We start from the raw sequence: 14471 nt of genomic DNA on the forward strand, positions 1-14471 counted from the left end.
AGATAGGCAGGGAGCGAGAGTGGGAAGAAGGGAGGGCTGTGCATAGGCCAGGGCAGGTGGTGACCCCGACATACATCAGAGCCACACCCCAGACGCCATGAAACCTCCCATGCTGGACCCTCCCCACTCCCCAGAGACTCTGATCCAGTGATTCTGGCCTGGGATCAGACTTTATATTTGTTACTGCTTTAAGAAAATAATACATATGCTCAAAAGTACACAAATCATTAACGTAGGCTCAATGAATAGTCAGAGTGGACAATCCAGGCACCCACCACTGAGATGGAGAAATAGAATACACAGATCCCCAGAGGGCCCCTCTTCCCTCCCCTTCCCCCAAGCCTCCCACCTTTCTCCTCCCTAAGGGGAACCACTATCAAGATTTCCATCAAAATCTACGCTGAGTACAGTGGCTCAAGCCTGTAATCCCAGCACTTTGGGAGGCTGAGGCTGGCGGATCATGTGAGGTCAGGAGTTCAAGAACAGCCTGGCCAACATGGTGAAACCCCATCTCTACTAAAAATATAAAAATGAACAGGGCATGGTGGTGGGTGCCTGTAATCCCAGCTACTCAGGAGGCTGAGGCAGGAGAATCACTTGACCCTGGGAGGTGGAGGTTGCAGTAAGCCAAGATAACACCACTGCACTCCAGCCTGGGTGACAGAATGAGATTTCATCTAAAAAAAAAAAAAAAATCAAAAATCAAAAATCTAGGCAATACCATTCAGGACATAGGCATGGGCAAAGGTTTTATGACAAAAACGCCAAAAGCAATCGCAACATAAACAAAAATTGACAAATGGGATCTAATTAAAGAGCTCTGCACAGCAAAACAAACTATCATCCGAGTGAACACACAACCTACAGAATGGGAGAAAAATTTGCTGTCTATCCATCTGACAAAGGTCTGATAGCCAGAGTCTAAAAGGAACTTAAACACATTTACAAGAAAAAATCAACCCCATTAAAAGTAGGCAAAGGATATGAACCGACACATCTCAAAAGAAGACATACATGTGGCCAAGAAGCATATGAAAAAAAGCTCAACATCACTGAACGTTAGAGAAATGCAAATCAAAACCACAACAAGACACCTTCTCACACCAGTCAGAATGGCGATTATTAAAGTCAAGAAACAACAGATGCTGGCGAGGTTGTGGAGGAAAACGAATGTTTTTACCCTGTTGGTGGGAGTGTAAATAAGTTCAACCATTGTGGAAGACAATGTGGTGATTCCTCAAAGATCTAGAGGCAGAAATACCAGTTGACCCCGTAATCCCATTACTGAGTATATACCCAAAGGAATATAAATCATTCTATTATAAAGATACATGCACGTGTATGTTCACTGCAGTTCTATTCACAATTGCAAAGACATGGAATTAACCCAAATGCCCATCAATCATAGATTGGAAAAAGAAAACATGATACATATATACCATGGAATATTATGCAGCCATAAAAAGGAATGAGAACATGTCTTTTGCTGGGATATGGATGGAGCTGGAAGCCGTTATCCTCAGTAAACTAACACAGGAACAGAAAACGAAACACAACATGTTCTTACTTATAAGTGGGAGCTCAATGATGAGAACACACGGACACATGGCTGAGGGAATAACACACACTGAGGCCTGTTGGGCAGGGGGAGGGAGAGCATCAGGAAGAATAGCTAATGGATTCTGGGCTTAATACTTAGGTGATGGGCTGAGCTGTGCAGCAAACTACCACAGCACACATCTACCTATGTAACAAACCTACATATCCTGCACATGTACCCATGAACTTAAAAGTTGAAGATTTTTTTAAAAAAAGGTTAAAAAAAAAAAAAGATTTCCCTCTTGCCCATTTCTGAACTTCACGAGTGGAATGCCTGGATTCTTTGATTCTACCCTATTTGGTGAGGTTCATGGAGTGTAGATGTGCTGTTTAGTGTTTAGTGTTCATAGAGTGTAGTTCTGTTTAGAATCATAATTGTATGATTTCATAATTTGTTTGGCCACACTACTGTGTTGCTTGGCCTGGGTTACTTCAAACTTGAAGTTGTGAAAAACAGTGCTGCTCTGGTCACACTCGTGCACACATTTCAGTGCATCTGGACATGCATTTCCGGCAGGCGATATCTAGGGATAGAGTAGCTGGGTTCTGAGGCAGGTGTATGTTCGGTTTTAGTAGATTCTGCTAAACAGTTTTCCAAAGTGATTGTTCCCATTTACATTCCTACCAGCAATATAGGGATGCCCCAATCATTCTATATTTCTAGCAACCCTTAGGACTGGCAACCTATTCACTGTAGCCATTCCAGTGCCTAGATGGCCATATCTGGTTCTACCTGATGACTAGTAAAGCACTTGAAGTGCTTGTTCAAGTCTTTTTCCCATTTTTCTGTGAGCCCTTTTTTGGTGACATATGTTGCCAATATCTTCTTCCACTTGGTCCTTGCCTTTTCGCTCTCTTAATTGTACCCTTTGATTGTGTCCATTGCTCTTATTCTTAATATACTCTGATTTGTTAATATTTCCCCTTGTGGTTAATATTCTTTGAATCATGAAGATATTCTACATCTTCTGTGTTATCTTCTAGAAGACAGATTTTCTTTTGGTACAGTGTGAGGTAGGGATCAAGCTTCCTGTTTATTCTTTTTTTTTTTTTTTTTTTTGAGATGGAGTCTCACTCTGTTGCCCAGGCTGGAGTGCAGTGGTATGATCTCTGCTCACTGCAAGCTCTGCCTCCTGGGTTCACACCATTCTCCTGCCTCAGCCTCCTGAGTAGCTGGGACTACAGGCACCCGCCACCACACCTGGCTAATTTTTTGTATTTCTAGTAGAGACAGGGTTTCACCATCTTAGCCAGGATGGTCTCGATCTCCTGACCTCATGATCTGCCTGCCTCAGCCTCCCAAAGTGCTGGGATTACAGGCATGAGCCACTGCGCCTGGCCATTTCCTGTTTATTCTAAGGTGGCTATTTGATGGATCCAGCACCATAGGTTGCTGGACCCACAGGTTGCAAAGATCTGCCATGCCCTCCTTAACGGGACCACCTTTGTCATGTGCCAGTCATATACACACTCATGTGCTGGTGCCGTGCCTGGGCTCTCTGCTGTCATTAGTCTATTTGTCTGTCCTTGTATTAGAATCTTTTTACTGTCTGTTGGTGATTCTAACACACAGTAGGGGTTAAGAACCATCAATCCAGAACCCTGAAGTTCATGGTAACAAGTCTGGGTGTTAGTCTAAATGCAATTATGTAGAAACCCAATAAAGAATTTGTAGAGGAAAAATAGATTAAATTTGTGGCATGGGAAGAGAAACAGCAGAATCATGGGGAAGGCGTCTGTGGAGTGGCTGAGAAAACCAGGTAACAGGCCTGAAGCTGAAATCTCAGAGCAATCCAGCCAGCTGTTCACTGTCTCTCTTCTCCCCTCTCCAGACCTCCAGACCCTCCCACACCAAAGTACAAACAAGGAATGACAAACACAGGAAGGAAACGTCGCTGCTTAAGTCATCAGCCAAATTTAAGGAAATCTGATCCCTCCTGCAACCACGTTTTATTCCCTGGTTACCCTGGCGCTTCCTATAATTAATGGCTAGGTTTTAATTAAACATTGATTAGCCACTAATTAGTCTAATGATTAGTCTTAGGGAGGAGACATGGCTGTCAACACCGCAAAGGAGGAAGGGGAGATGGTGAAAGATTATGGCTTAGGTAGAAATGCTATTTCTACCTTCCTTCAAGCCAAATGTTTTCTATGATTTGGGTCCATTATAAATGATGCTTTCAATGTGAATTTTCCTAATCGGTTTGAGTCTGATGAAGTCCCAGGTGACTGATGCCAGGAAGAATGAATCTATTCGCCTTTTCATCAGATTTCAGACTCTTAATGCAGCTAAAGAGCTTCTTCCCACTTAAAGAAGAATTCGTTTCTGTCTCCACAATGAAGTCATCCTGGGCTGAGGCTGTTCTCCTCCCAAGTCCTTTGTAGGGGGGTCTGACCTTGCCAAGGACTTCTGAGATGCAAACATCCTGGGGTGTTTCCCCCAGAGAAAATTCTGCAAACACCTTATGCCCCCCACATACCTGTTCCTCTTTGTTTGCCACTTTGCCCAGACCTCCCAAAATATTGACACAGCTCTAGTTTTATCTGCAGACAGAATACTACTTGTGTGTAACTTGCAGTCAATCAAGGATGTATTTGGCCCCCCTGACCCTCAGCCAACAAGGAAAGTTGAGTTGCTGTGCATGGACACAGTTCATATTAAATTGCATTGGAAGTTATCCTACTAGAAGTTAATAATGCAGTAAATCTTGGGGGGGCAGGGGTGGGGTGATGTGATAATATTGGCCAATCATTCCCCCAAAGATCTTTTGTAAGTTTGAATTTACGTAGGACAACACAAAATTCCCTTGAAGCCCAATCTTCATGTCGAGTATAAAGCCTGGGAGAGAACCAAGGCGTGAAACTTGAAATCCAGAAAGGACCGGGGCGGAAGGAAAGACGCTGACTACCAAGGAAGGCAGGTCCCGACGAGCAGCCCTCACCAGCCCCAAAAAGCCTCCGTGTTTGTCTTTGGGGTTGCTGCACTACTGGAAACACCTCTGCTCGGGTAGGAGAAAGGATGGGAAAGGCACAGAATGGTTGGGAATACTCTGCTTTAAGTGTGGTAAAACACACACAACGTTAAATTTACCACTTACCTTTTTTTTTTTTTTTGAGATGGAGCCTCACTCTGTTGCCCAGGCTAGAGGGCAGTAGTGCAATCTCAGCTCACTGTAACCTCCGCCTTCCAGATTCAAGCAATTCTCCTGCCTCAACCTCCTGAGTAGCTGGGATTACAGGCACGTGCCACCATGCCTGGCTAATTTTTGTATTTTTAGTAGAGACAGGGTTTCACCATGTTGGCCAGGCTGATCTCGAACTCCTGACCTCAGGTGATCCGCCTGCCTCGGCCTCCCAAAGTGCTGGGATTATAGGCGTAAGCCACCGCACCCGGCCTATTCTCACCATTTCTAAGTGCACGGTTCAATGGCACCACCTGCCCATAGAACTCTTCCATCTTCCCAAACTAAAACTCTGTCCCCATTAGATGACACCACTCACTCCCTCCTCCCCCCAGTCCCTGGAGACCGCTGTTCTCCTCTGTCCACAAGGAGGGACCTTCTATAAGTGGAATCACGCAGGATTTGTCCTTTTGTGACTGGCTTATTTCACTCAGCATAATGCCCTCAGGGTTCATCCACATTAGAGCACATGTCAGAATTTCCTTCCATTTTTAAGGCTGAATTCTATTATTTTCTGGAAAGATCATAGTTTGTTTAACCATTCATCTGTGACCACTGGGGTTGCTTCTATCTTTTGGCTGGGAAATCCTGACACTCCTTGATCTGGCATTCAGATTCAGATATTTGAGTTTTCAGGTGAACAAACATCAGGTTAGACAGGGCCCTGTGCAAGCCCCGCACCTGCCCACCAAATCTCTGTTTCACTCTCTTTAAATCGGCAAGGAGAAGCAAGATTTGTCCTGAGCTCTCGAGACTCTAGCAGAATTTTTATGTCCCTTTTATATCCCCTTTTTATCTCTCTTACTTGTCATTTTCCAATAGCTTTTGCCAGAAGAGCACACGGGACACATTCTACACAAACTTTTATCATCTCACCGAGATGGGGTGGGGCCGGAGCTGCGCGAAATCTCCTTACCTGGGAGGGGCCTGGAGAGGAGCAGAGCAGAGAGGAGGGGCCTGGAAACCGACGCTGGGGTCTGAGCTGCGACTTTGCCAGTGACTTGGGCAAGACCCCTGACCTCTCTTTGCCCAAGTGTAAGTGGGGCCTTGTGCCTCTGGCTCTGACAGGCTTTGGGATGTGTTATTTGAGGACTCTGCACAGTTGCATGGGCATAAAAAGCGGCTGCTCCACAGCCCCACAGGATCCGCGCCAAGTGTGTGCACCAGGCCAACATTGGCTCACGTGAAGGCTCTGGCTGCCAGCCCCAGACTTCAGAAATGGTAGGAAAAGGGCCGGGTGCAGTGGCTCATGCCTATAATCCCAGCACTTTGGAAGGCCAAGACGAGTAGATCACCTGAGGTCAAGAGTTCGAGACCAGCCTGGCCAACATGGCAAAACCCCATCTCTACTAAAAATAATATTAATAAAATAAAATAAAAATCATCCAGGTGTGGTGGTGCACACCTTTAATCCCAGCTACTCAGGAGGCTGAGGCAGGAGAATCACTTGAATCCAGGAGGCGGAGGTTGCAGTGAGCTGAGATCGTGCCACTGTGCTCCAGCCTGGGTGACAGAGTAGGACTCCATCTCAAAAAAAAAGAAAAAGAAAAAATAAATGGTAGTAAAAGGAAGCTTTCTCCAGGACAAGGGACTGGAGGGTCAGCAGTGCAGGGGGCCATTGCTGCTGCTTTATCCAAATGACATCCCCAGGAGCTCTCATCACTGCAGATCAGAGTAACTACCAAAGGCTGAATAGGTAACAGGTGCCTGGCCGCGAGAGGCTCTTTACTGATGAGAGCACGCTAATCTCCACAGGAAGTGTATCGTGTCCATTTAAAGGTCAGGAAATTCAGGGCACAGAGCTAGCAGGTAATGTGCACAAGGCCACATAGCTGGTCCCAAACCCCTGTGGCAGGGACAACAAGCTGGCCCCAAAAGATATGGGGCTCCCTAGCCCCCAAGGTGGGTAACCAGGGGGAACTGCACTCCCCACCCATATTAGTCCGCTTTCATGCTGCTGATAAAGACATAGCCAAGGCCAGGTACTTTATAAAGAAAAATAAGTTTAGTGGACTCAAAGTTCCACGTAGCCGGGGAGGCATCACAATCATGGTGGAAGGTGACAAACACGTTTTACATGGTGGCAGAAAAGACAGAATGAGGCTGGGTGTGGTGGCTCACGCCTGTAATCCCAGCACTTTGGGAGGCTGAGACGGGTAAGTCACCTGAGGTTGGGAGTTCGAGACCAGCCTGGTCAACATGGTGAAAGCCCATCTCTACTAAAAATACAAAAAAATTAGCCACGTGTGGTGGCGGACGCCTGTAGTCCCAGCTACTCAGGAGGCTGAGGCGAGAGAATCGCTTGAACCTAGGAGGCAGAGGTTGCAGTGAGGTCATGCCATTGCACTCCAGCCTGGGCAACAAAAGCAAAACTCCATTTCAAAAAAAAAAGACAGAGAGAGAATGAGAGCCAAGCAAAAGAGGTTTCCCCTCATAAAACCACCGGATCGCATCAGACTTACTCTCTACCATGAGAACAGTATGGGTGAAACCACCCCCATGATTCAATTATCTCCCACCGGGTTCCTCCCACAACACATGGGAATTGTGGGAGCTACAATTCAAGATGAGATTTGGGTGGCGACACAGCCAGACCATATCACACTCCACCCCCACTGCATGGGGACGGAGATACGTGTCTGGTTCTAGCCAAAGGAGTGGAATTGAAAAGGTGTGGTGTCTCTTCCAGGATGAGGGGCCACATCCCCAACTTGGAGAGGACACTGTCACAGGAGGAGGAATGGCTGAGCCTCTCTTGTGAAGGACACTGTGAGAAGAGCAAGCGTGCATGTGGTGTGCTACGTTGCAGGGGGTGGGGACTGCTTGTCATAGCAGTTAACAGGACTGACTGATACACCTCCTGCCCAAGCCCCAGGGTGACCTCTGGCCTGGTGAATTGGGTCAAGGCATCCGTTTCGTAGGGAGGCCTCGTGGTGTGGGCCACTCCCGTGCCCGCTCCTCACAGGCGACTCTAACATGGAACGCAGCCACACGCTGTCACTGCTGGAGAACGGCTCCACTCGGCCTCCTTGGGTCAGTGCGGCAAGCCTCTGTGGAGAGCAGATACGTGCCAGGAGCTCGTGGTACAGAGAGGGATAAAACAGCCTTTGGCCTGAGGATGCTGACGAGATAAATGAAGACAGATGGGCCATGGGTGGGAAGACTAGGCCCCCCGGACACTTGGCCCAACCAGAAGCTCAGGAAATGCTTCCTGGGCGAGGTGAGTCCTCAGCTTGGTCTTAAAAGATATGCACCATGGGCCAGGGCAGAGAAGAAGAGAGGGCAGTCCAGGCAGAGGGCACAGCGCGAGCAAAGGCACAGAGGCAGGAGGAGGCACACTCAGGGCCAGCACTCAGGGGTGTTGCAGAATCGGACCTGGCCCACAGACCTGGAACCTGCCAGCTGTGCCTGGCAGCATAGAGATAGTCCTGGGCAACCAAGAGCACTGGCAGCTGGTTACAACAGGGGAGAGGCATGAGCGGGTTTCCATGCTAAACACGCCAGCCCAGTGCAGTGAGGGGCATGATGTGGGGGACAAGGCTGGAGGCCAGGAGACCATGGAGAGATGGCCCCTACAGTCCTGCCAGTGCCCCTGCTTCTGAAAGGCATGCAGCAGGCACAGACTAGCAGTGGGTACCCAAAGGAAAGGAGGCAGAGAGATCAGGTCGGATTTGAGACTTAGCTTCAAAACATCAACACAGCAGTGTCATTGTAAATGGTCACCTTCCACCTGGGGCAGAAGTTGAGGGAATTTCAAAATCCATCTTTCTCTCAAAAAAAAAAAAGACCCCCTGATGAGGCCACAAGGGATGATTTCCCATTATTCCTACTTAGCAAAAAAGAAAAGGCAGCAGCTGTCATGCTTAGAGAGGGACAACTGTAATGTCTCTGAATTCTCTCCTGGCAGCCTGAGAAGGAAGGAGCACCTGAGCAGGGAGGAACAGCCTGAGCAGCAAGGAGCACCTGAGTGGGAGGAACATCTAAGCAGGGGGAACACCTGAGAGGGTGGAGCAGCCTGATTGGGAAGAGCATCTAAGCAGGAAGGAGCACCTGAGCAGGGAGGGGCACCTGAGTGGGAGGAGCACCTGAGTGAGAGGTGCAGCAGCGAGCCCCAGCCAACTGCAGCTGTGCTGTCCAACGCACACACGCCAGCCTGGGGACTTGCTCCCCTCCGCCTCCTCCCCTCTGATCCCAAACACTCTTTCTGCTGACTTGGCAAATGCCCCGAGGCAGATTCTCCCTTCCCCCCCACCAAGCTGCTCTTGCTCCTGCTATGTCACCGGGCCAGCTGCTGCCATTTTGAGGGCGTGCCATCATCCGGCCAGCCCACAGGCCACTGGTCCTCCTTCGGCCCAGGCCCCCAGGCCTCGGGAAGCTCATTTCCAGATGTGCGGGATGACGGCACCCTGGCTTACCTGGGCTCAGCACGGGGGCACTTTCCAGGCAGATAGCATATTGGAGACGGCTTCTTCCCAGCTGGCGGGGACCCCAGGAAAGCTGGTCCTCATTCTTGACAGACCTTGCAGGATGGGGGTAGGTCAGATCTCAGAATCCCAGTTGGATAGGCCTAAGGAGGGAATGGGGAAGCTGAGGACATACCGCCTGGTTGGATGCATGTGCACTTCTCAGGACCCCGGGCTGCTGGCAGGTCCCTGGGAGGCTGAGATGGAGCCGGGTCCTGCTTAACCATCAGGGAGCACAAGATCACCCCACTCATGCTTTCCTTTAATTGCTGCAATGAATGCTTATGACCTGCCCACCTGCCCTCCAGGCAGGGTGACAGATGCAGAAATCAATGGACAGGCCCAGGCTCCAGGGAAAAGCTTCTGGCCACTGGAAAGGCTACAAAACAGCACCAAGTTCCAGGAGCCCAGGGAGGGAAGGATCACCTTTAGTTAGAGGCACACAGAAGGCTTCCTGGAGGAGGTGACATTTGAATAGGGTTCTGAGGGATGTGCAGGATTTCAAACGGAGGAAAGAACCAGGCCCTGTCCCACACAGAGGTCCTGGGCCAACACTGCCCGGGGTGAAGAAGATCAAACAGTGACAAGATGCACATAGGGATGGGGAAGCCATGTAGGGTCCCTGCCAGCCAGAAATTCACTCAGTTATTCAACGAACATTTATTGGCTGCCCAGGACTGAGCTGGAGGCACTGAGGCTACAAACTGCGTGACTCAGTGCAGCAGCAAGGCTGAGTGGTAAGGAGGGTCCAGGGCACCAGGAGACTGAAGATGGAAGCCAGATGGCCAGGAGGCTTCCAGCAGGCAGCTGCCGGAGACCCTGGACAAGAGGTGAGATGGGGCCAGCCTATGCCCTCAGAGGAAGATGGTGGCAGCTACTTGCTCATCTGGTGGGTCCCCAGGAGGGAATTCAAACATTGTCCCCATCCTCAGGACAAGTACGCTCAGGGTGACCAGAGAAACCTGGGTCACAGTGGCCAGTGGGCTCCTGGGGAGAAGCTCTGGGGACTGCAGGTGACTTATCTGCCTATATGAATTACTGACACATCCAGCCAGGTCCACTGGGTTCCTACAACCTGTGCTGTGGCTGCCCCTTGCTCATCACCGTCCTGAGTTTGGGGTGCTGCCTCCAGCCACAGGGGTGAGTTTTCCTATGAGCTGGCAAGACCTGCCCATGTGCTGGTTGTCCTGGCCGGGGGTTCAGGCTTCACCGTCCCACTTCCCTCTGCATTCACTGGCAGGACTGCTGGAATATTGACCGCTGTGCACATCTCATCAGATGCAGATTGGGGGAAATCAATGGGGTTAGGTCACCAAGGGGGAGACAGCGTTGGTGGCAAAGCCCTTTGTTGCAGATCCTGCCCAGCAGGAGCCCCAGGGAAAGCAGGCTCCTCCTGGCTGGTGTGCATTTGAAGGATAAGGAGGCAGCTGTCCCTTCCAGAATGCACTTAGGGATCTCAGTCTCTTCATGGGGGGAGGAAAGGCCACTCTCAGCTGCAATCTGAGGTCCAACACAGCCTCAAAATGAAGCAGCCTCCTTCACCTTCAGGGTGAAGGTGGCAGCTGGCGCCTGCCACCACCAGCCATCTCTGCAAGTTGAAAATCCCGAGGAGGTTCCTGAGACACAAGTCAATGGTGATGAAGACTAAAACTGGAGCTGTGAACCCAGAGAGGACCAGGCAGCTGAGGAGTCATCCAGGGCAGCCCAGCCAGGCACATGCCTGGCCCCAGCTGCTCGGCATCCAGCCTGCCAAAGACTCACACCCATCCCAGCCCAGCAGGAGCCACTTCAGTCCCTGAAACTCCAGAAGACGCACTCATCCCATTATTATCTTGCTGCACCGGCTGAAATTTATTAGCAGCGGGAGAGTCAAGGCCCTTTCCCAGAGCTTTCATGCTTTTCTACAAAGTAATCTTCCACGGGTGCTTCTGTATTCCTTCCCCGTGCAGAAGAGCAACATCTCAGCAGCCAGACCCTCTGAATGCTAATTTATTTCAGGAGTCGGAGCAGTTGGCTCCGGGAGGTCCTCCTGGCAGGGAAGGGAGGGAAGAAAAGGTATTTCTCTCTCCAACTCTCCAACTGCAGGCTCCAGCTGCCCCCACGGTGTTTACTTGCCTTCTCAACCCACCAGGAGGGAGCAGAGCAGGGTGTCCATGGGGGCTGCAGGGGGGTTGGTGGGGGACAGTAGCCCAGCCCACACCCGCACCTCCCTCCTCCAGCCAGGCTTGGAGCCATGTTCCCAATGTGAGGCCCCTCGGGAATGAAGCAGACACAAATGGCCATGCTTTCTGGGTGAGACAGCTGTGCCAGCCTCATTGGGGGCCTGGAAATTGCTTCTGTCTCAGTGGCATCCGGAGAGCCATTTCAGAGGATGCTGACAGGCCGCATGCATCCTCCATGGAGGGGAGAGGCATGGCCCTGAGTCATGGAGGAGCACAGACAGGCTGACACTGCATAGGTCTGGGGACTATGGACTCGAGTCAGAGGCAGGTCAGCCCCGAGAGCCACTGCTCCACCACTCAAAGGCTCCACACATCTCCCCTGGCAAGTGGAGATGCCCACTGGGCCAGCCTCAGGCCCCTCCCAGTACCAGGCCCTGCTGGGTCGTGGGGCCACGGTACCCCTGGTGGGAGACACACAGAGCACACAAACAAAACAAGTAATGATGTCATTGTAGGTGCCTGTGCGGGCTCTGCAGAGAAGAGAAGTCACTTCTGGTGGAAGTGACTGACCACCGCAAGACTGCTGGGCATCTTTAGGTTGTCGGGAGGCCTAAGCAGAGGACACTGGAGTTGAGACCGAAATGACAGGGAGGCACAGCCACCAGCATATGTGAGTGAAGCACAGCCCCCAGGAGACTGTGCGTGTGCACCTGCACACATGCATACACAGGCCTACATGCCCATATGCATATGCAAATGCAGACACACATGGATGCACACATACACCTACATGCAGTGCATGCCTAGATGCACACATAGACACACAGACACACACGGATGCACATGTACCTATACACATGCAAATATATACATAGGTGTATCAGCACATATACAGGTACACATATGTCTACAAGTACATAGATAGAAACTCACACATGTATGTACTTGCACACATATACACACATATGCATATAAACACACACATTGATAGATGCATGCATACGCATGTACACAGGCACACATAGATGGACACATACACATAAATGTACATAGGTGCATATGTGTTTATACAAACATGAATGAACACACATGCATATCTCTACACATACAGATATATGCATACTTTTATATATATACACACATGCATGCACATGTACATGTACACATGCATATACACATCCACAAATGCATGTACAGGTACAAATACATACACATGCGTACATATTACATGTAGATACAATTGCATACATACATATTCATACATGTGCACACATACATGTACCATACACAGGCACACATATGAAGGGATTTTTCTACAGAGATTTGATGTCACACCACAATTGAGGAGCTGGTTAAGCCATCTCTGTGAGGAGCTTGAAGTCCACAAGGGAGACTGTGGAAAAGGGACAGTGATGTCAGGTGGAGTGTGGGAGGTGGGCGAGAGTGAGGAACCCAGGTACAGGGCTGGAGCCCACAAGGATGGGCTGGGGCCATGGCTGTCCTTGCTGCCTCTGAGCATGGTGGTGTGGGCATCCTGCAGAAGCCAGGCCCTCGCTCACAGAGCCAAACACCCACCTGTGGCTCAGGGGCAGGCTGTGCTGGAGGAGGATCAGGGTTGGAGAAGGATCAGGGTTGGAGCAGCTGCAGCCCAGCCACTGCCTCTGCTGTTTGGGGGCCAAGCTGTGGGGCGGGGCCAGCACTTAGGAGGTTTCACCCTTTACCCAGCACCAGGTGGAAAGGATGGGGGGATGCAGACCGCAATTGCTGCAGGGAAACAGTAAGAAGGGCTTGGGCTCTGGAAATGTTTGAGAGGAAGAGCAAACAGGACCTGTAGGTGGGATAGGGTGGGGTTGGAAGAGAGAAACCCTGTGTAGCTCTGTAGCTCTGGCCCAGCACACTGGGTGGCTGGTATTTCCACTCAGTCCCCCTAAGAGGAGAGGTTTGGACAGAAAGGATCTGACAAGGATAGAAAGGGGGAAGAGAAATTAGGCTTCACCTTGCTCCCAAAATGTCTCAGCTCCCAGGTATTCCTGGGGTGCTACCAAAAGACTAACCTTTCAGTGAGGCCAAGAGACAGAGGAGCCATGGGGCTGTCTGGGCCTGATTCCAATTCTCCCCCAGTCCACACCTTGGAGCCCTCATGGAGCTCACAGTCAAACCAGACTCTAATGCCAGCCAAGTGGTAGTGGGCTCTGCTTGCAGTCCTGGGAAAAACACACAGGGAGGGATGAGTGGCATCTGTAACTGGGACTTCTCCACTGTTCTACAGAGAGAAGTTGGAAAATGCTTCTAGAGGAAGCACAGGGAGTGACTGTGGTTGGTGGGAATGAGTTGGGGAAGACAACAAGTAGAATGGCTGGTGCCTAATCTGTCAGCAGCATCAGCAGACCTGCAGGAGCTACAGATGTTGGAATTACTTTAAAAATGCATAGACTTGAAAAAGAACATATAAATAAAAATTTCAGAACTGAACAATGTACTGACTGAAATAGAGGACTCTGTGGATAAGTTTTAAAGCAATTAGACATAACTGAAGAGAGAATTAGGAAACTGGAAAGTAGATCTGCAGAAAATATGCAGAGTGAAACCTGTAGAATCCAAAGGCCAAAAAAGAAGGAAAAAAACAACAAAACAGAAGAGGAACAGGAGACCCACAGACACAGTGAGAAGGGCTGGCATGAAGTGGAATTCCAGGAGGGAGAGAGCCCATGGGCAAGAGCAAAATTGAAGAAGCAACCACTGAGAATTTCCTATAACTTATGAAAGACATCAAGCCATATTTTCAAGAAACCAAACAAGCCCCAAGAAGGCCAAACCAAAAGAGACCCACACCCAGAAACAAGATAGCAAAACTGAAAAAGAGAGACCATGCCATCCACCCAACATCATTCAAGTGGCTGAGGGAAGACCTGAACCCAAAAATAAAAGGTGGTTTCATCAGAAGAATAGCAGGAAGCTCCTAAAAATCAAGGAGAAACCTGGGGAAACAGATTCAGAGAGGGACAGCAACGAGGTGACCCCAGGAGACTGTAGTGGTGACCTTGGCCGTATCTAATCCCCCCAGG

The 14471-nt window shown here is 49.8% G+C and overlaps 1 protein-coding gene and 1 long non-coding RNA gene across 2 annotated transcripts in view; one reads left to right on the forward strand and one right to left on the reverse strand.

Annotated features, from left to right (window-relative positions):
• Nucleotides 1-14471, forward strand: part of LOC134732415 (mucin-2-like) — a 242186-nt gene that overhangs the window by 158823 nt on the left and 68892 nt on the right. The window lies entirely within an intron of this gene.
• LOC134732419 (uncharacterized) overlaps nucleotides 1-14471 on the reverse strand; it is a 61690-nt gene that overhangs the window by 13044 nt on the left and 34175 nt on the right. The window contains exon 2 of the long non-coding RNA XR_010115561.1: nucleotides 9197-9348. This is a non-coding gene — a long non-coding RNA (uncharacterized lncRNA). The remainder of the gene's footprint in view (nucleotides 1-9196; nucleotides 9349-14471) is intronic.

This window comes from Symphalangus syndactylus, chromosome 14 (genome assembly GCF_028878055.3).
Source record: "Symphalangus syndactylus isolate Jambi chromosome 14, NHGRI_mSymSyn1-v2.1_pri, whole genome shotgun sequence".
In the NCBI taxonomy this organism is placed as follows: Eukaryota; Metazoa; Chordata; class Mammalia; order Primates; family Hylobatidae; genus Symphalangus; species Symphalangus syndactylus.